The sequence below is a fragment of the Pristis pectinata genome, chromosome 5 (assembly GCF_009764475.1).
Source record: "Pristis pectinata isolate sPriPec2 chromosome 5, sPriPec2.1.pri, whole genome shotgun sequence".
Lineage (NCBI taxonomy): Eukaryota > Metazoa > Chordata > Chondrichthyes > Rhinopristiformes > Pristidae > Pristis > Pristis pectinata.
In genome coordinates this window covers 27,189,492-27,214,390 of record NC_067409.1, presented here as the reverse complement: position 1 = coordinate 27,214,390, position 24,899 = coordinate 27,189,492, and the positions used below count along the sequence as shown (strand labels likewise).

The following is a 24,899-nucleotide window of genomic DNA, read 5'->3' as shown; positions in this document are numbered from 1 at the left end:
TGTGTAAGCCAGACAGTTTGTACCTCAGAGCTGGAATCACTGTCCTTGGTGTCTGGAAGGATTTAAACTGACCCGGTTAGGGGGTGGGAAGCTGAGCATAGATTCAAAAGTAGAAGAGATGGAAATGAAAGGCAGGAAATTACTGGCATAATTTGGAAGGCAGAGGAGTAGGCAACTGCAATCAAGTGAGTCCCTTGAGGAATATATAGGAGAATACTTAAGAAGGAAATTAGGAGGGCAAAAAGAGGTCATTAGATATCCTTGGCAAGTAAGGTTAAAGAAAATTCTAAGTCATTGTATAAGTATATTAGGAGCAAATGGGTAGCTTGGGGAAAAAATGGGAACCCTTGAGGAACAAAGGGTAATCTCTGTGTGGAGCCAGGGGATGTTGGTAAGGTCCTAAATAAATACTTCTCATCTGTATTCAGCAAGGAGAAGGATGTGAAGATGGTGAGTTCAGGGAGTGATACATCGAATGTCTGGACCATGTAACTATTCAGAAGATGGAGGTGTTGAATGTCTTGAAACAAATAAATATAGATATATCCCCATGGCCAGATATGATCTATAACAGAAAGCAATGGGAAATTAGGGAAGAGATTGCTGGGGCCTTGAATGAGATTTTGGCATCTTCATTTGCCACAGGTGAGGTACCAGAAGACTGAAGGAGAGCTAATGTTGTTCCTTTATTTAAGATGGGAAGTGGGGGTAAATCACATAACTACAGGCCAAAGAGCCTTACATCAGTGGTAGGGAAATCACTGGAGGAAATTCTAAGGGACAGGATTTATGTTCATTTGGAAAGACAGGTACTGATTAGGGAAAGTCAGCATGGCTTTGTGAGGGGGGAATTTCTAGTTAAATAATTTGATTATGTTTTTTGAGGAAGTAACCAAGGAGATAGATGAAGGCAGTGCAGTGGATGTTGTCGATATGGACATTAGTAAGGCATTTGATTATGGTCCCACATGGTAGGCTGGTCCAGAAGGTCAAGGCAGAGTGATGGAAAGATGTTTTTCTGATTGAAGGTCTTTGACTAGTGGTGTACCACAGGGACTGGTGCTGGGATCCTTGCTGTTTGTGATATATAAAATTGACTTGGATGTTTATTTAAATTATAAACTTTGATCATCTGGAGACCTCATAAGTGCATTAATTGAGAAAGAGCCTGCAACAGCCAGTCCTGTCCTAGGACATAACTCCTTTCTTATCCATAATTCAGTGAATATACAGGTCTCCTCAGTTCTTGGAGTTAAGTTCTTAAAGCTCCCTTATTATGCAAACTTTTGTGTCGCAGAAGATACAATAAACCTTTGACTTTGGCGGGAAATATCATTTGGTGTGGATGGCAAGAAAAAAGTCAGAAGTTAGCAAATCACCACCCAGTAAAGGTGCAGTAAATTTTGGGCGAACCACACTTGTTTTGACAAGCTGAGACATACAAGCTGAAACTTGCACGTCTTTCATCCAATGACCATTGCTGCCTGATGGAAGAATGCAGGTGCTCCAGAGAGTTTTTTCTTCCATTCTAAATTGCTGATTTATTTCAAAGATTACTTTCCATTATCCCGATCAAAAAGACAGCTAAATGTTTCTGGTTTTCTCAGATCTGTGTAAAACCACGAATCTGTGTTTGAAATGCAATCTCCAAATGTTCGGTTATTGTTTTTACCCTGTACTACCTCAATGCACTGTGTAATGAATTGATCTGTACGAATGGTATGCAAGACAAGCTTTTCACTGTATCTCAGTACAAGTGACAATAATAAAACAATACCAATACAGCAAAGGAATACGCCGTTCAGCCTATGATATCTGCACCAAACATGATTCCAAACAAAACTAAATCTCTTCTGCCTGTACGTGATCCATAGCCCTCCATTCCCTGCATATTCATGTGTCTATCTAAAAGCCTCTTAAACACCACTATCCTATGTGATTCTACCACTGACCCTAACACCCTGTTCCAGACATCAATTACACTCTGTGTAAAAAAAACTTTCCCCCTCTCACGTTAAATGCATGTCCTCTTGTACTTGACGTTTCTACCCTCGGAAAAAGGTTCTGACCGCCTACCCTATCTACGCCTCTCATCATTGTATAAACTTCGATCAGAACCTGTTAATATTACACCCATTAGTATTATTCTAAAGTAACTGATTACAATTAGTGAGAAAAAATTTCAAGGACACAGCATTCTCTAATTGCACTCAGAAGGACGTTTTAGCTAATATATGGCAAGCACAAAAAAATGAGGTACACGGAGTGTTTTGTTGGGGGACATTTCTGGATTAAATTTTTTGGGACTAAGGCTGAGCTGGTGGATGTAGTATTAGTGGCAGAGCAGTTTTCTGGTAATGATCGTAATTCAGTTAGATTTAGCATAGTTATGGTACTAACTTTCCAAGCTTGAAAAATTCTTAAATGTATGGAAGAATTTGCATAAAGTCAGATTTCCGTAAAGCAGGGCTTTTGTAACCCGGGAAGCCCCTATTCGTTAAAGAGATAAAAGCTATGATCTTACTGACTACAGGACCAGGCATGAGAGATTGAATGGCCTACTCCCACTTCTATTTCATTTTTCCAGGGGCTGTTAGGTATCAAAAAGTTAACCTATGTTTTGAGGCAGAGGGTGCTGTATGGTTCTTAATGAATACTTTGCAGCTGTGGGTAAACAGGCAGGAGGAAAGCTTTAGACTGCGGCAAGGTGTAGATGACTTATCCTGCTGTCAGTTGGGTAGAAAATTGGCAGATGGAGTTTAATTCAGAGAAGTGTGAGGTTATACAAATGGAAATGCTCAACAAGGCAAGGGAATAGGCAATGAATGGAAGCATACTGAAAAGCATAGTTTACAGAGGGACCTTGGAGTGTATGTCCACAGATCCTTAAGGATAACAGGATGGGTCACTGAGGTAGTTAAAAAGAAGGCATGTGGAATGTTTTCCTTTAGAATAGACAAAGGCACGGAACATAAGAACAGGAAGATTATGGCAGAAATGTCACTATAAAAGTATTTAACTACAGGCCTTTTTCACTTCAGGCCCCAGTTTACGTGCAATTATGTGGTAGTTAATTTACAAAAGAAATACAGGGAACAGCATCAACCATGATACATTTGCCTTTTTGACCTCACTGAAACATTTGATTCTGTCAATCGGGAGGTACTGTGGAACACCATCCTCAAATGGCTGATTTTCATTTTCATCTTTAGTCTGCCGCATGATGGCAAGCAAGCCATGGTCTTAGCCAATGGGTCCACAACATACTCAGTCTCAGTGCAGAGTGATAGAGTCCTCATATTGTACAGCACAGAAATGGGCCCTTTGGCAAAATTCGTCCATACCGACCATTATGCTTAAATACACTAATCCCAATTGCCAACATTAGACCCGTATCCCTCTAAGTCTTTCCTATCTGAACTACCTGTCCGAATGCCCCTTAAACACTGCAATTGTATCTGCCTCCACCACTTCCTCTGGTACCTCATTCCATTTAACCACCACCCTCTGTGTGAAAAGCTTACCCTTCAGATCTCCTTTGAATTTCTCCCCCTCTTACCTTTAACCTATGCCATCTAGTTTTAGATTCTCCACCCCAGGACTCCTTGTAATTTTCAGGGTCACCCCCTCAGCCTCCAACATTCCAGTGAGAATAAATGCAGCCTATCCAATCTCTCCTTATAGGTAGAGACATAAGAGACTGTAGATGCTGGAATCTGAAGCAAAAAAAGAGCTGTTGGAAGAATTCGGCAGGTCAGGCAGCATCTGTAGACGGAGATGGATAGTCAACATTTCAGGTTGAGACCCTTCATCTGGGAGGTGCGTGTAAAGCTGCCTAACCTGCTGAGTTCCTCCAGTAGCTTATTTTTTTCCTCTCCTTATAAGTAAAGCCCTCCATTCCAGGCAACATCCCGGTGAATCTCTTCTGCACTCTTTAAAGCTACAATATCCTTCCTGTAGTGTGATAATCAGAACTTCACATGATACTCCAAGTGCAGCCTGACCACTGTTTTGTACAGCTGCATCATGACGTCCCAGCTCTTATACCCAATGCCCTGGTCTATGAAAGCAACCATGACAAATACCTTCTTCACTACCCTATCCCGTTATCAGGGAGCTATGAACTTGCACCCCAACATCCCTCTAGATATAAACACTCCTGAGAACCCTGCCATTTACTGTATATATCCTGTTAGTATTTGAAGACCAAAAATGCATTACCTCACATTTGTCTGAATTAAATTTCCATTGGCCAATGCTCTGCCCAACTTTCCAACTGATCAATGTTCCTCTATATATTTTCACAGCCTTTTTTGGTATCTACTACTCCATCAATTTTTATGATTTCAGAAAACTTACTGATCAGTCCACCTACATTTTCATCCAAGACATATTTATATATTTATATAATATGACAAACAACAATGGTCCCAGCACCAATTCCTGCAGTACACTATTGGTTATAGACTTCCGGTCAGAAAAGCAACCTTCCACCACTACCCTCTACCTCCTATCACCAAGCCAATTTTGGATCCAGTTTGCCAACACACCTTGGAATCCAAATGCCCTAACTTTGTGGACCAGCCTACCGTGAGGGTCTTTGTCAAAAGCCTTGTTAAAGTCCACGTATGCCATATCTACCACAGTGCCCTCATTGATTTTCTTAGTTACCTCCTCAAAAAACTTGGTCAGATTTGAGAGACAGGATTGATGTCAACATAGAATATTACAGCACAGTACAGGCCCTTTGGCCCACGATGTTGTGCCGACATTTTATCCTGCTCTAAGATCTATCTAACCCTTCCCTCCCACATAGCCCTCCATTTTTATATGATTCATGTGCCTATCTAGGAGTCTCTTAGATGTCCCTAATGTATCTGCCCCCACGACCTCTGCAGACAGTGCATTCTACGCACCCACCACTCTGTGTAAAAAAAAAAATTACCTCTGACATCCCCTCTATACCTTCCTCCAATCACCTTGAAAATATGCCCCCTCGTGTTAGCCATCTTCACCCTGGGAAAAAGTCTCTTCCTGTCCACTCGATCTATTGCCTCTTATCATCTTGTCACCTCCATCAAGTCACCTCTCATCCTCCTTCTCTTCAAAAGGAAAAAGCCCCAGCTAACTCAACCTATCCTCATAAGATATGCTCTCCAATCCAAGCAGCATCTTGGTAAATCTCCTCTGCACCCACTCTAAAGCTTCCACATCCTTCCTATAATGAGGTGACCAGAACTGAACACAATACTCCAAGTGTGGCCAAACCAGATTTTTATAGAGCTGCAACATTACCTCATGGCTCTTGAACTCAATACCCCCACTAATGAAGGCCAACACTCCATATGCCTGCGTGGCAACCTTGAGGGATCTATGGACATGGACCCCAAGATCCCTCTGTTCCTCCACACTGTTAAGAGTCTTGCCATTAACCTTGTATTCTGCCTTCAAATTTGATCTTCCAAAGTGTATCACTTCACACTTTTCCGGGTTGAACTCCATCTGCCACTTCTCAGCCCAGCTCTGCATCCTATCAATGTCCTATTATAACCTACAGCAACCCTCTACACTATCCACAACACCACCAACCTTCGTGTCATCAGCAAACTTACTAACCCATCCTTCCACATCCTCATCAAAGTCATTTATAAAAATCACAAAGAGCAGGGGTCCCAGAGCAGATCCCTGCAGAACACCACTGGTCACCGACCTCCAGGCAGAATATGCTCCATCTACAACCACCCTCTATCTTCTATGGGTGAGCCAATTCTGAATCCATACAGCCAAATTACCCTGGATCCCATGCCTCCTGACTTTCTGAATGAGCCTTCCAAGAGGAACCTTATCAAACATCTTACTAAAATCCATGTACACCACATCTACTGCTCTGCCTTCAGCAATGTCACATCTTCAAAGAATTCAATCAGGCTCCTGAAGCATGACCTGCCCCTCACAAAGCCATGCTGACTGTCCCTAATCAGCCTATGCTTCTCCAAATGCCCATAAATCCTGTCTCTAAGAATCTTCTCCAGTAATTTGCCCACCACTGAAATAAGACTCACCTGTCTGTAATTCCCAGGGTTATCCCTACTCCCTTTCTTGAACAAAGGAACAACATTTGCCACCCTCCAATCATCTGGCACTACTCCTGTGGCCAGTGAGGGTGCAAAGATCATGGCCAAAGGTGCAGCAATCTCTTCCCTCGCTTACCGTAATAACCTTGGAGATATCCGGTCTGCCCTGGTGACTTATCTGTCCTAATGTTTTTCAAAAGTTCCAGCACATCCTCTTTCCTCACATCGACATGCCTTAGTGCATCAGCCTGTTGTACGCCATCCTCACAAACGTCAAGGCCTCTCTCACTGGTGAATACTGAAGCAAAGTATTCATTAAGGACCTCCCCCACCTCTTCTGACTCCAGCTTATGTTTCCTCTTTTATCCCTGACCAGTCCTACCCTCACTCTAGTCATCCTCCTATTCTTCACTTACGTGTAGAACGCCTTGGGGTTTTCCTTAATCCTACTCGTCAAGGCTTTCTCATGCCCCATTCTAGCTCTCCTAAGTCCATTATTAAGCTCCCTCCTGGCTACCTTGTAACTCTCCAGAGCCCTGTCTGATCCTTGCTTTCTAAATCTTAGGTAAGTGTCTTTCTTCCTCTTGACAAGATATTCTACATCTCTTGTCAACCATAGTTCCTTCACTCTACCATCCTTACCTTGCCTCAATGGGACAAACCTATCCAGAACACCATGCAAGTACTCCCTAAACAACCTCCACATTTCCGTTGTGCACTTCCCCAAGAATATCTGTTCCCAATTTACGCTCCCAAGTTCCTGCCTAATAGCATCATAATTCCCCCTTCCCCAATTATATATTTTCCCATATCGTCTGCTCGTATCCCTCTCCAAGGCTGTGGTAAAGGTCAGGGAGTTATGGTCACTATCTCCAAAATGCTCTCCCACCAAGTGATCTGAAACCTGATCAGGCTCATTGCCTGGTACCAGATCCAGTATGGCCTCTCCTCTAGTCAGCCTGTCCACATACTGTGTCAGGAATCTTTCCTGGACACACCTAACAAACTCCGCCCCATCTATCCCCTTTACACTGAGGAGGTGCCAATCAATATTAGGGAAGTTGAAATCACCCATGACAGAAACAGTGTTATTTTTGCACCTCTCCGATCTGCTCCTCAGTGTCTATGCTGCTATTGGGGGGGGAGGGGGAGGGGTGTTCTGTAGAATACTCCCAATAGAGTAACTGCTCCCTTCCTGTTTCTGACTTCCACCCACACTGACTCAGTGGATGATCCCTCCAGGACATCCTCCCTTTCTACAGCTGTGACACAGTCCCTGATCAGCAAAGCCACTCCCCACCTCTTTTACCTCTGTCCCCGTCCCTTTTGAAACATCCAAACCCCAGAATATCCAGCAGCCATTCCTGCCCTTGTGATAGTCAAGTCTCTGGAATGGCCACCACGTCATAGTTCCACGTACTTACCCATGCTCTTAGTTCATCACCCTTATTCCTGATACTTCTTGCATTAAAGTAGACACACTTCAGCCCATCCAACTGACTGCAGTTTTGCCCTTTCAACTGCCTATCCTTCCTCACAGTCTTTCTACACACAGCATCTACTTGTACACTAATGTACCAAGCTCTGACCTATCACTTGGGTTCCCATCCCCCTGCCAAACTAGTTTAAACCCTCCCCAACAGTTCTCTAGCAAACCTGCCCGCAAGAATATTGGTCCCCCTCCAGTTCAGCTGTAACCCATCTCTTTTGTACAGGTTGTATCTCCCCCAGAAGAGATCCCAATGATCCACAAATCAGAAACCCTGCCCCTAGCACCAACTCCTCAGCCATGCCAAATCAAGCTATTCTTACCCCCACTGGTGTGTGCACAGGCAGCAATCCAGAGATTACTACCCTTGAGGTCCTGCTTTTCAGCTTCCTACCTAGCTCCCTATATTCCCTCTTCAGGATCTCATCTCTTTTCCTACCTTCATCATTGGTACCAATATGTACCATGACCTCTGTCTGTTCACCCTTCCCCTTCAGAATGCTGTGGACCATCCGGGAGTCTCTTTCACGTCCACAGATTCTCCTATCTGCCCCCTTTACTATCGAATCCCCTATCACTACCATTCTCCTCTTCTCCCCTCCTTCCCTTCTGCTCCACACAACCAGGCTCAGTGCCAGAGACCTGGTCACTACGGCTTTCCCCTGGTAGGTCATCCCCCCCAACAGTATCCAAAGCGGTATTCCTGTTATTCAGGGGAACAGCCACAGGTGTACACTGCACTACCTGCCTATTCTCCTTCCTTATCCTGACAGTCACCCAGCTACCTGCCTCCTGCAGCTTCGGAGTGACTGCCTCCCTGTAGCTCTTATCTATGTACTCCTCGTTATCCCGTAGGAGCCGAAGGTCATCCAGCTGCAGCTCCAGTTCCCTAACACTGTCTGTAAGGAGCTGCAGCTGGATGCACCTCTAGCAGATGTAGCTATCAGGGAGACTGGAGCCATTCTAACTACTCTAGCCTGGCACTAAAGGGAAAATCAAAGCAAGAAAAAAAGAAACTTACCAGAGACTTACCTTCACCTCCGCCTCCTGTCACTGAACCTCTTGAGCCAAAGCCTCAGTCCCCCACTCTAACACTGGCTCACGCACACAACGGTCAACCCCAAAATGGCTGCTCCATTTATACCTATCTTCTTTTTATTTGCTGCTGTTAATTAGCCAATCAACTAGTAACAATGTGCAAATGTGCCTCTTTTACACTCTTGCAAGGTAAAACTCACAAGAACACGCACCTTGCAGAGTCAGGAGTTGGAGCGAGATTTGAAGCTCCGGCTCCAAATCTCGCTCCAACTCCCGACTCTGCAAGGTGAAACACATGCCTCAACACTTTTCTCTGGCTTTCTCACCACAATGCTGAAATCTTGCTGCTGGAGGTAAACTAATCTACAGGACAAATGGCAAACTGTGCAACCCCATTTTGCCTTCACTCCAAGTTCAGCCTAACTTCAGACGTTGAGCTGTAGTATGCAGATGACATTTGCTCATGCACTCATTCGGAGGCTGAACTCCAAGTCATCCTCAATAAGAGAACAGGTCCTACATAAAACATGTAGAAAATAAATGTCTTCGATTAATCTGCCTCAACTATACAACCTTCCCTCCTGACAAATGTAGACTCTCTTCCATGTATCCAGAGCAATATCTCAATAATCCACTTAAGGAAAAGAGTGATTGAAGATCAAGACTTCAAACATGGTCATGTGATTCCCTGCTCCCCTGTGTGCTCCTGAGATATGGACTACTTATGCAGGATCTCAGAGCATTGGAAGGATATCATCAATGCTGTTTCTGAAAAATCCTCCAAATCCTCCAACAAGATAAGCAACTTACATCAGCATCTTCTCCCAGGCCAACATCCCCAGCACTGAGGTCCTAATTACACTCATCTTTGGGCAGGCCACCTCATACACTTATCTGACACCAGGCTCATGAAACAGACTATCCATTCTGACCCCCAAGAGCTCCTGGCAAAATATTACCAGATGGACATAGAAATGTTCTCAAAGTCTCCTTGAAAAAGTGAATCCCTGGCCAACGACAGCTCAAAATGATGAAGGAGCATTTGGGATGGCACAGATAACCTTGGATTCATTCATCAGGAGCACACAGAAGCCCAGTGTAAATGGAAGAAAGAACACATCACCTCACAAACTATCCAGCCACCCATCTCATTGACTACCTTCAGCTCACCTGTGGCAGAGTCTGTGTGGATTTCAGACTGGTCTCACCAGTCACCTCGGAACCCACCAAACTGGATTGGACTGGATATTCTTGAGGGGCTCCCCAAGAAGAGGAAAAGAAGAAAATACTGGCCATCAGCCAGAGTTCTGGACAATCAATCTGTAAACATGAATCAAAATCCCACCATGGTAGTGGAGGAATTCAAGTAATTAAATACATCTGGAAAACCTAGTGTCAGCACTGGTAACCATAGAACTGTGGGTTTGTGGGAAAATCCCTTCAGGTTCACTAATATCCTTCAGAGAAGCAAATCTACTATCCTTACCTAGTCTATCCATGTGAGATTCCAGATCCACTGGACTGCTTGGTTCTAAACGGTCTCTCCAATTCGGCAGCAATTATGGATGGAAAATAAATGCTGGCACTGCCAATGACATCCATGTCCTGTGAACAATTAACTAATGCAATAGTTCTGGTCACCACACTACAAGAAAGATGTGATTGCAGTGGAATGAATACAGAAGAATTTTAGGAGAATTTTAGCAGTACTTGAAAACTTTACCTGTGAGAAAGATGGGATAGATCTGAATTGTTTTCTTTGTAACAGGGGAGGTTGGGAGGAGATTTTATCAAAGTGCATAGAATTATGAGGGACCTGGTAATTGGTAATTGATATTATTATTGTCATATGTAGGGAGATACAGTGAAAAACTTAGTTTTGCATGCCATCCAGACAGATCATTGCAAACATAAATTCATCAAGGTAGTACAAAGGGAAAAGCAGTAACAGAATGCAGAATATAGTGTTACGGTTACAGAGAAAGTGCAGTGTAGGTAGACAAACAAGGTGCAAGGGCCATGACAAGGTAGATAGAGAGATCAAGAGTTCTTTATTGTACAAGAGGTCCATTTTGGAGTCTTATAACAGCAGGATAGAAACTGTCCTTGAGCTTGGTGATGTGTGTTCTCAAGCTTTTGTACCTTCTGCCCCATGGAAGGGGAGAGAAGAGAGAATGACTGGGATGGGAGGGGTCTTTGGATATACAGGAGGAACCTGCTTCCCTGAGGGAGTGGGGAAAAACCAGGAGTCATAGATTTCAGCATCTGGTAAAAGGGTTAGAGGCCAGATTTGGAATTTTTTTTCACCCAGATGATGGTAGGGATCTGGAAGTCACTGCCTGAAAGGTACGGGCAGAAACGCTCATCACATTTGAAACATACTTGGCTATGCGCTGGAAGAGCCATGATCTGCAGGACTATGAACGTAGTGCAGGAAGGTGGGATGATGCCAGATGGCTCTTTTGCAACCAGCATACTCATGATGGGCTGACTAGCCTCCTTCGGTATTCTGTAATTCTATGATCTCGCAGCAAATTGTATGGGGACACCAACATAATAAATTGCGAAACCCAATTTTAACTCCAGGCCAATTGTAAGTGAGTGGGTAGTGATGTAAGTTAGCAACTCACCCACTGCAACAAAAGCAGGATTAACCATATTTTGTAGAGTCATATTGAGCCAGAGTCACAGAGTCATTTAATTGGCCAGCAACACTCTCTCATTCTGGGTGGGAAGCAGGAAGAACTGCATGGCTGGGAGGGACTCCACCATGAGCAGTGAAGAAGCAGGATCATCCCACAAGGGTTCCTGTGACTGGGACCAGGAGCAACATCATGTCAGAGGAAGTTTAAAACTCTGATGTGCTGCCCAGAGGAGTGCTTCTGCTAGCTGCTTCTAATTAGTGAGTAATTTCAACTTGTGTTTTATTTCCTTTTGTTTATCCAAGTTAAACAGGCCAAATAATGTTACAATATTTGAGAGCTACTTAAAACTCAAATGTTGTCAAGAGTTTTGTTTTAAACTTGAAAGAGCTTCAAGTATATGCCCAGCAGTCCTGTAACTGTTTGCCACTCTCTACTCCCCTAAATGGCTGAATGTATGGAAAATGGTTTTTTTTTAAATGGGGAAAAGCCTAATCTGTACTTTCAGCCCAGTGCGCCTCCAAATAATTGGTCTAATTAGTGTTTTAGTCAAATGTATGCTGATGTATTACAACTGAGCTAAGTGGAAAATGTGATCTTACTGCGATCATGCCAAGTTCCATCACTGCTAGCACTGGTAATATATACACAATGCATGTAATGGTTCAACAATAGCACACAAGGAACAAACCCTCGCAACACAAACTGGAAAAATGATCCTGTTTGATGCATTCTATGGTATTGCTAAATGACTCAATAGCAAAGTAGTAAACTTAATGCAGAAAACATCCCACTACATTTCATGTAGGAGGAAAAGAACACCAAGCAGTAATGGAAAAGTTAAGAAAGTCAGCCAAAGGTTGCCAAATCTGCATTTTTATTGGAGAACATTAGGATTTTGGAACATAAGAGAAAATGCAGGAAACACTCAGCAGGTCAGGCAGCATCTGTGGAAGATGTTTCAGGACAACGACTCCTTGTCAGAACTGGGGATGAGAGAAAACAGAGAAAATTGCGGTGGGATGGAAAGGACAAAAGTGGGGCCAGGGTTGCCACGGGGGTACGTTGTAGAGGTAATTGGATCAATGGGTTAAGTTTAGTGAATAAGAACACAAACAAAGGAACCTGAAAAAGATGTGAGGTGCAGGGCTGTGGGATATGGCCAACAGGTCAGGCTGTGCTAATGGAGAGGGAAAAACTAAGACAATGTCACAAATGGATGACTTGCGTAATAGTCATTTCTGATGGAGAAAGTATAAAGTCGTTGAATCTTGTATCAATTCCAGAAAGCTACAACATGCTCAAGCAGAAGATAAAGTGTTGTCCCTCAAGCTTATATTAGCCCTCTTTATGCGATGGAGAATTGAAGTGGCAGACATTAGGGAGTTCTGTGTCACCCCAGTGGATTGATGAAAGTGTTCTGCGAAACAATGGCTCAATCTGCTTTTTGTTTCTCCACTGTCGAGGAAACCACATTTCGAACACTGAATCCAGTGCATTAGATTGGAATAAGTGCAAGTGAAACACTGCTTCACTTGAAAGGACTATTTGGGTCTCTGGATGTGATAAGGGAAGAGATAAAAAGGCGTGCATCTCCTGTGGTTGCATGGGAACGTGGCGTGAGAAAGGGAGTGGGTAAGGAAGACAGGAGAATGGATCAGTTAGGATTGCTCCCATCAAAATGCTGAAAGGGGAGGGGAAGATGTGTCTGATGGTGCCATCTTGTGATGGTGGTGGAAATTGTGAAGGGTGGCCTATTGAATGTGGAGGCTGGTGAGAATCTGGGGAACTCTATCTTTATCCCTTCCAGGAGAGGAAAGACTGAGCAAAGGTGCAGAGAAAATACGAGATGTGGTCAAAGTTTGTTTAGATGTCTGTAGGCATCTTAAAGAGTCAATACACAGCGGGAGGAGGAGGGTTGCTGGGAATGCTTGTTAATGATCCCAGGTAGCTTCTAAGTGCTGTATGCTACCAATCAGCCTTACATGACAAAAGTTTTTAAAGTTGTACAGATGCTTGCCCTACGATCCCTGGACTGTGCCATGTTCCAGGTTTTGCTCACATTTGTGTTAAATTAGGGGCCCATGAGTTAGAAAGCTGTGATTTCACTTTGGTCCCATCTGCCTATCATCCCGCCCTTATCTGGTTCCACCTATCACCTTCCAGCCTCTGTTGCACCACTCCCTCTCAGCTTTTTCTACTATCTTCCCTCAAAACTTTCAGTCTTGATGCAGAGTCTCCACCCAAAACATTGACATCCCTTTGCCTCCACAGATGCTGCTTGACCCACTGAGTTCTTCCAGCAGTTTATTTTTTGGTCCGGATGTCTCTTGGGTCTCATGGTTTCACTTTGAATGGATTTGAATATAGCCCACGCACGAGATGCTGGAGGAACTCAGCAGGTCAGGCAGCACCCATGGAGGGAAATGGACAGTCGACATTTCAGGTCGAGACCCTTCATACCCAGTCCGAGGGTATGCCATCATCACACTTTGATGACAGTAAGACTGCAGTTATATTGCAGTCAGTGTCAACTCAGACTAATGTGAGCTATTCATCCTGTCTCTTTAGCAATTAACTAGGGGAGCTCTCTTTAAATTTTATACTCATGTTCTTACAGGGATTAGTACGTGATGAGCTTTGTAACTAACCTGAAGCCCTCTAAGTACATCCAGTAAATAGCCAAGCCGAGCAAACCAGGGCAGATCACATATCTGAGCCTTGGTGAGTGCTGTGCTAATGATATTATGGTTTCTACAATTGACCTGGCTCCCCTGGGATACGGAGGGTGGGCAAAATTATGCCAATTGCTCTCATTGCTAAGGAGTCTTATGACACTTGTTTATTGCAGCACACACACACACACACACACACACACACACACACACACACACACACACACACACACACACACACACACACACACACACACACACACACACAAAAACTTCTTCAGTTTAAAAGGTTGATGTCAATGGATCTAGAGCAAAGACCCAAGAGATGGGTAAAAGAGTAAAAACAATCCACTTCTGTCTGTCCACTGCCAGTAATTCTCAGAAAAGATAATCACAATTTTTTCATACAATTGCATTCACACTCAGCGTCCTGGCACCCTACAAAATTATCAAACCTTGGATCTGCTTTGCCGCTGCTAGGGCTTCTTATGAATTCAACTCTGAATTTTCTTTAAAGTACCATCTCAGCACCTTTATCCCCCACTTCACCAAGTTCCCCCACTTTAATAAATTCCAACCTCTGCACCCTGTTGAAATGCACACAGTGTATTCTTGCACTCTGTAAGGGCCTAAGTTAAGGAGGGATAAGTGCATTGGAGGCAGTTCAGAGAATGTAGACTGTGTTTCCTGGATAAAGAGGTTGATTTAGGAGGAATAATTGAGCATATTGGTGCTATGTTCATTGGAGTTTAAAAGAATGAGAGATTATTTATTGAAGGTTCCGAGGGATCTTGAGAAGGTAGGTGTTGAGATGATGTTTACCTGTGGAGGAATCTAGAATTCAGGGACATAGTTTCAGACAATGGGTTGTACAATTAATAAAGGGAAGTTTCTTCTCTCATTGGTTTATCAATCTTTGGAACTTCCTTCGCCAGAGAGCTGTTGGTTTTGAGTTATGCGGGGCTGAGATAGACTTTTAGTCCATAGTCAAGGGTTATGGGCAACAAGCACGAGAAAGGAATTAAGATTAGATCAACCATGATCTTATTGAATGGCAGAGCAGCTCAAAAGGCCACGTCATCTCCTACTCTTATTTCTTATGTTTTTTGTTCTTATTTACATAGAAAGCAGCTGATACCAAGCACCAATGGGGCTTGATTATTTATTTATGTAATTGAGATCCAGACTTCATCAAATAGTTTGTTTCATTCTTTCTTCCCTGACTGCATTTTGTAAACACACAAAACACCCCGTGCGTTTTCCCAAAGTCTTCCATGCTGTGAATCATTTTATCCAGTTACCCGAACGAGAGCTGCTGACCTCACCCCCAAGCACTTGTTGAGTGGATTCTTTTTATAACCTTTTCTTTTACTAATTCCTTTTTATTGTTTCTGCTCAAAATTCAGTCACAAGCCTCCCTTACAAAGGGCTGACTCAATTAACAGTCTCTGTATTGGTTCCTTTGCAGCAACTGCTCCTTGACTGGAATTTGAATGTGTTAAATAACAGCACAGCTTCAGGCCTCAGCTGTTTGCTGCATCCCCTGGAACAGCATCATGTTCCATACTTTACACCAAGGGTTAGATAGTGCTCGGATCACCCGTATCATCAAGCACGGGGGAGGGGCGCTGACTGTAAAGTGACATTTGCAAGAGAAGGATCATTGAGCTGTTAAATTTAGATTAGAGTGCAAATTGAATTGCTCTGTATTCCCCACCCACCAAATGAACTCTTGTCAATGGAGCCAGTGAGAGTTAAAACATAGCTGAGAGAATGCAAGTTGGCCTGTATAATCATGTCCCTTGCTCCACCCCTTCCCTCCACCTTTTTATACTGGCTATCTCCCCTCTACCTTTCAACCCACATGAAGGGTCTCAACCAAAAATGTCGACTGTCCATCCCTCTCTATAGATGCTGCCTGACCCACTGAGTTCCTCCAGCTTCTTTTATGTTGCTCCAGATTTCAGCATCTGCAGTCTCTTGTGTCTTCTCAGGTATGCTGAGACTAGTGCCTGAACTCAGTCTTAGAATCACATACCAAGCCTTGTCACATGTACCGAGGTACAGTGAAAAACTTTGTTTTGTATGCCATCCATACAGATCATTTCATTACAACAGTGCATTGAGGTAGTACAAGGGAAACAATAACAGAGTGCAGAATAAAGTGTTACAGTTACCGAGAAAGTGCAGTGCAGGCAGGCAATAAGGTGCAAGGCCATAACGAGGTAGATTCTGAGGTCAAAAGTCCATCTTATTGTACTAGTTTTATAACAGCGGGATAGAAGCTGTCCTTGAGCCTGGTGGTACATGTTTTCAAACTTTTGTATCTCCTGCCCAATGGGAGGGGGGAGAAGAGAAAATGTCCAGGGTGGGTGGGGTCTTTGATTATGTTGGCTGCTTTGCCGAGGCAGTGAGAAGTGTAGACAGAGTCCATGGAGGGGAGGCTGGTTTCCGTGATGTGCTGAACTATGTCCACAACTCTCTGCAGTTTCTTGTGGTCTTGGGCAGAACAGTTGCCATACCAAGCTGTGATGCATCCGGATAGGATGCTTTCTATGGTGCATTGATAAAGATTGGTGAGGGTCAAAGGGGACATGCCAAATTTCTTTAGCCTCCTGAGGAAGTAGAGGCGCTGATGCGCTTTCTTGGCCATGGTTGGACCAGGACAGGCTATTGGTGATGTTCACTCCTAGGAACTTGAAGGACAACAAGGATTTCTCTAATATTGGACTAGCCAAATATTTTCCATTTTTATGACTTTAGGGCTGTCTTTAATCCTTTACCTGTCCTTCAATAAAATACCAGGGCACAGAAACTTTGTTCATGGTCCACTTGTGCTGAAAATCACAGGCAGTCTTTTGCAGTGTTCCTTTCTATGTGTCTATAATTACTTCAAGTGATTTTTAAGACCAAGACAACTCAGGGTCTTTTGACTTCACTCATTAAAAACAAAACAGACTAAACCTTGCAGGCAACACTACAAATTACAATGAAGACAAACATCTTTCTCAGGCCATGCCATGATAGTACTCCACAATTCCATGGCAGATAGCAATGTCACAGAGCCGTGGATTTGTACAGCACAGAAACGGGCCCTTCGGCGCACCATGTCCATGTCAATCTTTTTGCCCATCTACACTAATCTCATTTGCTTGCATTAGGTCTATATCCTTCTATGGCTGGCCTATCTATGACCCTACCTAAATGTCTCTTAAACATAGTAATTGCCTCCAACTCCATCACCTCCTCTGGCAGCACATTCCAGATAGCAACCACACTATGTGTAAAAAAAAACTTTCCCCTCGAATCCCCTGTAAAATTCTTTCTTCTCAGCTTAAACCTTTGCCCTCTTGTCTTTGATGCCTTTACCATGGGAAAATGACTCCAGTTATCTACCCTATATATGCCTCTTATAATTTTTTATATATATCTTTATCAGGTCACCCCTCAGCCTCCTTTGCTCCAGGGAAAGCAAGCCCAGCCTATCTGATCTCTCCCCATAGCTAAACTCTGCCAATCCAGGCAACGTTCTGGTGCTTTGCACTCTCTTCAGCACAGCCACATCCTTCATCTAGTGTGGCAACCAGAACTGCACACAACTCCAGGCATATAAGGATGCAGTCCTAATGCGGGTAAATGGACAAAACAACATGGACGTGGTGGGCTAAGGGACCTGTTTCTGTTATGTACAACTCTGTGACTCTACTCAAAGTTCAGTCTAACCAGTGGGTACAATGTGTAACTTGTCATGCATGCAGTTAGACACAGGTGACCCCAAGCCAAATTTAAACTGAAGGACTTCTAAAGGATGTATTAGGGTCTGTTATGCATGGCCTCCAACTTTCAAGACAATTTTGCTTATAGATAGATATGAGTCTAAGCCAATGAAGCTTTTCCCTTTGATCCTCACACGCCTAGGTATCAGAATCAGTGAAGGCTAGGAGGAGTTGGCAAGTCATTTAAGAAAAAACTACAATGATGACATTGACATATCTATGATAAGAAGAGTGGAAAATATCTAAAAATATTGCAACCTCATTTACCTATCACAACTTCACACTACCCCCGTCATTTGCTATTCAGAAAGCCTTGTGGTATTGCAATAGCTTGCTGATATTCACCGTTGGTTAATATGTGAAGAATGCCTGGTTATTCAGGTTCTTTGCAGATCCTTGATATCTGTGAATCTGGACCCCATCAACCTGCTAATTTTTTTCTCTCTCAGATAGACAAATAATTACATGCATTTTTTTTTCTTTACAGATTTGTTTAAAGGTTATACAGCTCAAGAATGTAGAAAGGAGAATTTGAATTTTTGTTCAACATTGAAATTCTACCTAACTGTACTCCATGGATTACAGAGTACAGCCAAACTTCCAGTCAGGTAAGCCACAGCTTCACAAACCTTGATGGATTGGGTTTGAGAGGATGAGGGGTGGGGGTGGGGCAGTTAATTTTCACATATACTTGGTCTAAATCACAGTATCTACAGGGCAGAGCAATTGCCACATTGCACTTAGTCTGCCAGCTCCAAGGAAACTGAGCTAATTACCACCCTAATGCAGTATGAAGACTAGGTGGCTTGGGGATACTAAATCAATATTCCCTTTTTAATAGAGTCATAGAGCTAGGGCTGGCACGGTAGTGTAGCAGTTAGCGTAACACTATTACAGCGCCAGCAATCCGGGTTCAATTCCAGCCGCTGTCTGTAAGGAGTTTGTACGTTCTCCCCGTGTCTGCGTGGGTTTCCTCCAGGTGCTCCGGTTTCCTCCCACATTCCAAAGATGTACGAGTTAGTAAGTTGTGGGCATGCTATGTTGGCGCCGGAAGAGTTGCAACACTTGCGGGCTGCCCCCAGAACACTCTACGCAAAAGATGCATTTCACTGTGTGTTTCGATGTACATGTGACTAATAAAGATATCTTATCTTATCAATACAGCACAGAAACAGGCCCTTCGACCCAGCTTGTATGTGCCAACCCAGTTGCCTAACTAAAATAATCTCATTTGCCTGCATTTAGACCATATGCCTTCTATTACATGTTTCCTTCAAATGGAAACTGACCCACTCGCATGTCACTCCCAGATCTTTGTCCTTCTTTTCACAGCAGGCTGAATGTGGTATGAAGATTGAGGTGCCCTTCACCACTGTTCCCTTCAATGGGCAGCCGTGGAGCATAGAGAAATGTACCAAGACAGCGTGTTTCTCCATCTACTTTCAAACTGTCCTTTAAGTCAGATTCAGATATAATTGTCTGCACATTAGATTCTGGGCTTCAGAAAAGACATTTAACATAAACAACAGTCTGGTCAGCCCATGGGTGTCATTAAACTTCTCACATGAAAGTTGTCTTAGTCTGCAAAAAAATAGAAAACTGAAAATATTACTTTTTCAATTTCATCATCAGCTCACTTTCAAAAAACTTATAGGTCTTATAGCGTTGTACAGCACAGAAACAGGCCCTTCAGCCCACCATGTGCATGCTGACCATTGAAGCTATTGAGAATCAGAATCATCAGAATCAGATCTATTATCACTGATTTCGATAATGTGATATTTGCAGCAGCAGTACAGTGAAAAGACATAATGTTACTATAAATCACAAAAATAATAAATAGTGCAAAAAATAGGAATAATGGGGTGGTGTTCATGGTTTCATGGACCATTCAGAAATCTGATGGCGGAGGGGAAGAAGCTGTTTCTGGATCGTTGAGTGTGGGTCTTCAGGCTCCTGTACCTCCTCCTCAATGGTAGTAACGAGAACAGGGCATGTCCTGGGTGGTGAGGGACTTTAGTGATAGATGCCGCATTTTGAGGTACTGTCCCTTGAAGGTGTCAGGCACAACCCTCCCAGCCACTGAGGACATAAGACATAGGAGCAAAATTTGGGAATTCAGCCCATCGAGTCTGCTCCACCATTCAATCATGGCTTATTTATTTTTCCCTCTCAATCCCATTCTCCTGCCTTCTCAGCGTAACGTTTGACACCCTTACAAATCAAGAACCTATCAACCTCTGCTTTAAATATACCCAGTGACAGCCTCCACAGCTGTCTGTGGCAATGAATTCCACAGATTCACCACCCTCTGGCTAAAGAAATTCCTTCTCATCTCTATTCTAAAGGAATGTCCTCCTATTCTGAGGCTGTGACCTCTGGTCCTAGACCCTCCCACTGCTGGAAATATCGTCTCCACGTCCACATGATCCAGGCCTTTCAATATTCGGTAGGTTTCAATGAGATCCCCCCTCATCCTTCTAAACTCAAGCGAGTACGGGCCCAGAGCCATCAAACCCTCCTCATATATTAAGCCTTTCGTTCCCGGGATCATTCTTGTAAACCCCCTCTGGACCGTCTCCAACACCAGCACGTCCTTCCTTAGATATGGGGCCCAAAACTGCTCACAATACATCAAATGTGGTCTGACCAACGCCTTATAAAGCCTCAGTATTACCTCCTTGCTTTTATATTCTAGTCCTCTCGAAATGAATGCTAACATTGCATTTGCCTTCCTTACTACTGACTCAACCTGCAAGTTAACCTTTAGGAAATCCTGCTCTAGGACTCCCAAGGACCTTTGCACCTCCGATTTCTGAATTCTCTCCCCATTTAGAAAATAGTCTACAACTTTATTCCTTTTACCAAAGTGCATGATCATACACTTCCCTACTCTGTATTCCATCTGCCACTTCTTTGCCCATTCTCCCAACCTATCCAAGTCCTTCTGCAGACTCCCTGCTTTCTCAACACTACTTACTCCTCCACCTATTCGCAAACTTGGCCACAAAGCCATCAATTCTGTCATCCAGATCATTAACATCTGCTCTGCCCGGGACTGCAAGAAACTTCAGAGAGTTCTGGACACAGCCCAGCACATTACGGAAACCAGCCTCCCCTCCATGGACTCTGTCTATACTTCACACTGTCTTGGTGAAGCAGCCAGCATAATCAAAGACCCCACCCACCCGGTCATTCTCTCTTCTCTCCTCTTCCATCAGGCAGAAGATACAGGAGCCTGAGGGCATATACCACCGGGCCCAAAGACAGCTTCTATTCCGCTGTTATAAGACTATTTAATGGTTCCCTTATACCATGAGATGGACTCTGACCTCACAACCTACCTTGTTGTGACCTTGCACCTTATTGTCTACCTGAACTGCACTTCCTCAGTAGCTGTGAACTTTACTCTGTATTCTGATATTGTTTTACCTTGTGCTACCTCAATGCACTGTGTAATTAATTGATATGGACAAACGGTATGCAAGACAAGTTTTTCACTGTTCCTCTGTACAAGTGACAATAGTAAACCAATACCAATACCAAGAGGCACCACCTCAAGAAGGCAGCGTCCATCATTGAGGACCCTCACCTCCTGGGACATACCCTTTCACATTAGTACCATCAGGGAGAAGGTAGAGGAGCATGAAGACCCACACTCAACATTTCAGGAACAGCTTCTTCCCCTCCGCCATCGGATTTCTGAACTGTCCATGAACTCATGAACACTAACTCGTTATTCCTTTTTTGCACTATTTATTTATTTTGAAATTTATGGTAACTTTATGTCATTGCACTGTACTGCTGCCGCAAAACAACAAATTTCACGTCATAAGGCAGTGATAATAAATCTGATTCTGATTCTGATGTTCTCGATGGTGGGGAGGGTTGTGCCTGTAATGCAGCTGACTGAGTCTACAACCTTCTGCAGCCTCTTGCGATCCTGTGCATTGGAACCTCCATAGCAGGCTGTGATGCAACCAGTCAGAATGCTCTCCACTGTACATCTATAGAAATTTGCAAGAGTCTTCGGTGACATACCAAATCTCCTCAAACTCCTAACGAAGTAGAGCCGCTGGCATGCCTTCTTAGTGATTGCATCAATGTGTTGGGCCCTGGACAGATCCTCTGTGATGTTGACACCCAGGAAATTGAAGCTGCTCACCCTTTCTACCGCTGACCCCTCAATGAGGACTGGTGTTTGTTCTCCTGACTTCCCCTTCCTGAAGTCCACAGTCATTTCCTTGATCTTGATGACGTTGAGTGCAAGGTTGTTGTTGTGATACCACTCAACCAGCCGATCTATCTCCTCAATTCATTCATCAATCCATTAAGCCCTTTTTTACAAGTGTCAACATTCTTGACTTATCTATTTCCTCCTATCTTCCTCTCTTCCCTATTATTTTATTTAGCAATGCCAGCAAGTTGTCTTTTTTATTAGTTTATTGTTCTGATTGTGGAACTACAACCAGAAAGCTAGCCAAGCTAATTCATGTGCATCTGTGCGTGTACATATCTGCGTGTGTTGACGTGGGGAGACTGCTTCCTGTTCTGTCTTCCTTGGTCACTACATCCTCAGCATTTAATACCTCTACCAAAAGAAAGGACATCAAGTTAATGCTGTGGTGCCAATTGCTGTGACTCCATTATTGTGGCCTACTGGGTTCTTGGCAGCATTGGTAAGAAGGAAGGTCTGAATGGTTGGTTCAGCATAAACCCACCAGATTTTCCTTTCCTTGACCACTCCTTCAGTGGCTTCAACTCCATTTTCTTGAAGGTCTGCTCATTGTCACAGTAGAGGCATTACAAGTTGCTTGGTCTAACCATGCAGATTCTTTGCAGTTGCCCTGTTCAGAATCAGAATTAGAATCAGATTTATTATCACTGACATATGACATGAAATTTGTTACTCTGCGGCAGCAGTACAATGCAAGAAATAAAATCTATAACTTACAAAAATAAATAAGTAGTGCAAAAAAAAAGGAATAATGAGGTAGTGTTCATGGCAGATCATTCAGAAATCTGATGGTGGAGAGGAAGGAGCTGTTCCTCAATTATTGAGTTTGGGTATTCAGTCTCCTGTACCTCCTCCCTGATGGTAGTAATGAGAAGAGGGCATGTCCCAGATGCTGAGGGTCCTTAATGATGGATGCTGCCTTCTTAAGGCACCGTCTTTTGTAGATGTCCTTGATGGTGGGGAGAGTTGTGTCTGTGATGGAGTTGGCTGAGTCTACAACCCTCTGCAGCATTTTGCAAATCTGTGCATTGGAGGCTCCATCCCAGGCTGTGATGCAACCAGTCAGGATGCTCTCCACCGTTGTACAGAAATTTGCAAGAGCCTTTGATGACATACCAAATTTCAGCAAACTCCTAATGAATTAGGGTCGCTGGTGTGCCCTCTTCATGATTGCATCAATGAGTTGGGCTCAGGATAGATCCTCTGAGATGTTGACACCCAGAAACCTGAAGCTGCTCACCCTTTCTAGCGCTGACCCCTCAATGAAGACTGGTGTGTGTTCTCCTGACCTCCCCTTCCTGAAGTCCACAATCATTTCCTTGGTCTTGCTGACATTGAGTGCGAGGTTGTTGTGACACCACTCCACCAGCTGATCTATCTCACTCCTGTACGCGTCCTTGTTGCCATCTGAGATTCTACCAACAACAGTGATGTAATTGGCAAATTTATAGATGGTGTTTGAGCTATGCTTAGCCACAGTCATGAGCGTAGAGAGAATAGAGCAGTGGGCTAAGCACGCATCCTTGAGGTGTGCCTGTGTTGATAGTCAGCAAGGAGATGTTATTACCAAGCCACACTGACTGTGGTCTCCCTTTAAGGAAGTCAAGGATCCTGTTGCAGAGGGAGGTACAGAGGCCTAGGTTTTGAAGCTTGGTTATTAGTACTGAGGGAAAGATGGTGAACGCCAAGCTGTAATCGATAAACAATGGCCTGACATATGTTTTGCTGTTGTCTAGGTGCTCCAAAGCAGAGTGGAGAGCCAGTGAGATCGGGTCTGCTGTAGAGCTGTTGTGTAGAGCTGTTGTGGCAGCAAGTGAATTGCAGCGGGTCCAGGTCCTTGCTCAGGCAGGAGTTAATTCGAACCACAACCAACCTCTCAAAGCACTTCATCACAGTAGACGTGTGTGCTACTGGGCAATAGTTGCTGAGGCAGCTCACCCTGCTTTTCTTGGACACTGGAATGATTGCTGCCCTTTTGAAGCGGGTGGGAACCACCGACTGCAGCAGTCAGAGGTTGAAGATATCCTTGAATACTCCAGCCAGTTAGTCGGCACAGGTTTTCAGTACCCTGCCAGGTACACCATCGGGGCCTGATGCCTTGCAAGGGTTCACCATCTTGAAGTATGTTCATACATCAGCGTCCCAGGCAGAGATCACAGGGTCATCGGATGCTGTATGGATTTGTACAGGCATGGTGTTATTCTCCCTTTCAAAGTGTGCATAAAAGTCATTGAGCCCATCGGGGAGTGAGGCATCACGGCCATTTATGCTGTTAGGTTTCGCCTTATAGGAAGCAATGGCATGCAAACCCTGCCACAGCTGTTCCTCTCTATGGAAGAGAACAGAGATGAAGGGCACCTCAGTCTTCAGACCACATTCTGTCAGCTGTGAAAAGAAGGAAAAAGTTCTGGCAGTGACATGTGAGTGGGTTGGTGAGAGCACATGATGAAGTTTTGTTAGTGAGAGGATGATTTTCCTTCTGAAACCCACTGAGTTGAATGTATATTTTCAGGGTTTAAGAAGTGAGAGATGCAGCCGATGATTTTCTCATTGTATTAGGAAATGGGTAACACCATGAGCTATATGCTTGATACATGCTCAGCATACTCGCTCCCTTTCTTCCAGCAGTCATCCATTTTCATTCACTGCCTTTGCACTCTTCAGGACACTTCTGGCTGGCTTCTACATAGAAAGAGTCTCCCTGTAGGACTCCCCTCAGTGTGTTGACATTTTCTTTGAAGAAATCTCATTGTTAAAGCTGTGAGGTTTTGTTTGCTGATTGGGATTCCTCCAGTCATCCTGTCTCCATAAAGAGCTGCTGATTTTGCATCGTTTAAACCATTCAACATTTTAAGTTATGCACTCATGCAAAATTGAATTAAATTTGAATTTTATTTACAGTGTGGTAACAGGCCCTTCCAGCCCAACGAGTCCACGCCGCCCATTTTAAACCCCAAATTAACCTACC

General features: G+C 43.8%; 1 protein-coding gene across 2 annotated transcripts in view; it reads left to right on the top strand.

Annotated features, from left to right (window-relative positions):
• jcada (junctional cadherin 5 associated a) overlaps positions 1 to 24,899 on the top strand; it is a 164,585-nt gene that overhangs the window by 78,279 nt on the left and 61,407 nt on the right. For both annotated transcript variants that reach the window (XM_052015584.1, XM_052015582.1), the window contains exon 2: positions 18,182 to 18,302. The gene's annotated coding sequence lies outside the window, so the exon portion shown is untranslated. The remainder of the gene's footprint in view (positions 1 to 18,181; positions 18,303 to 24,899) is intronic.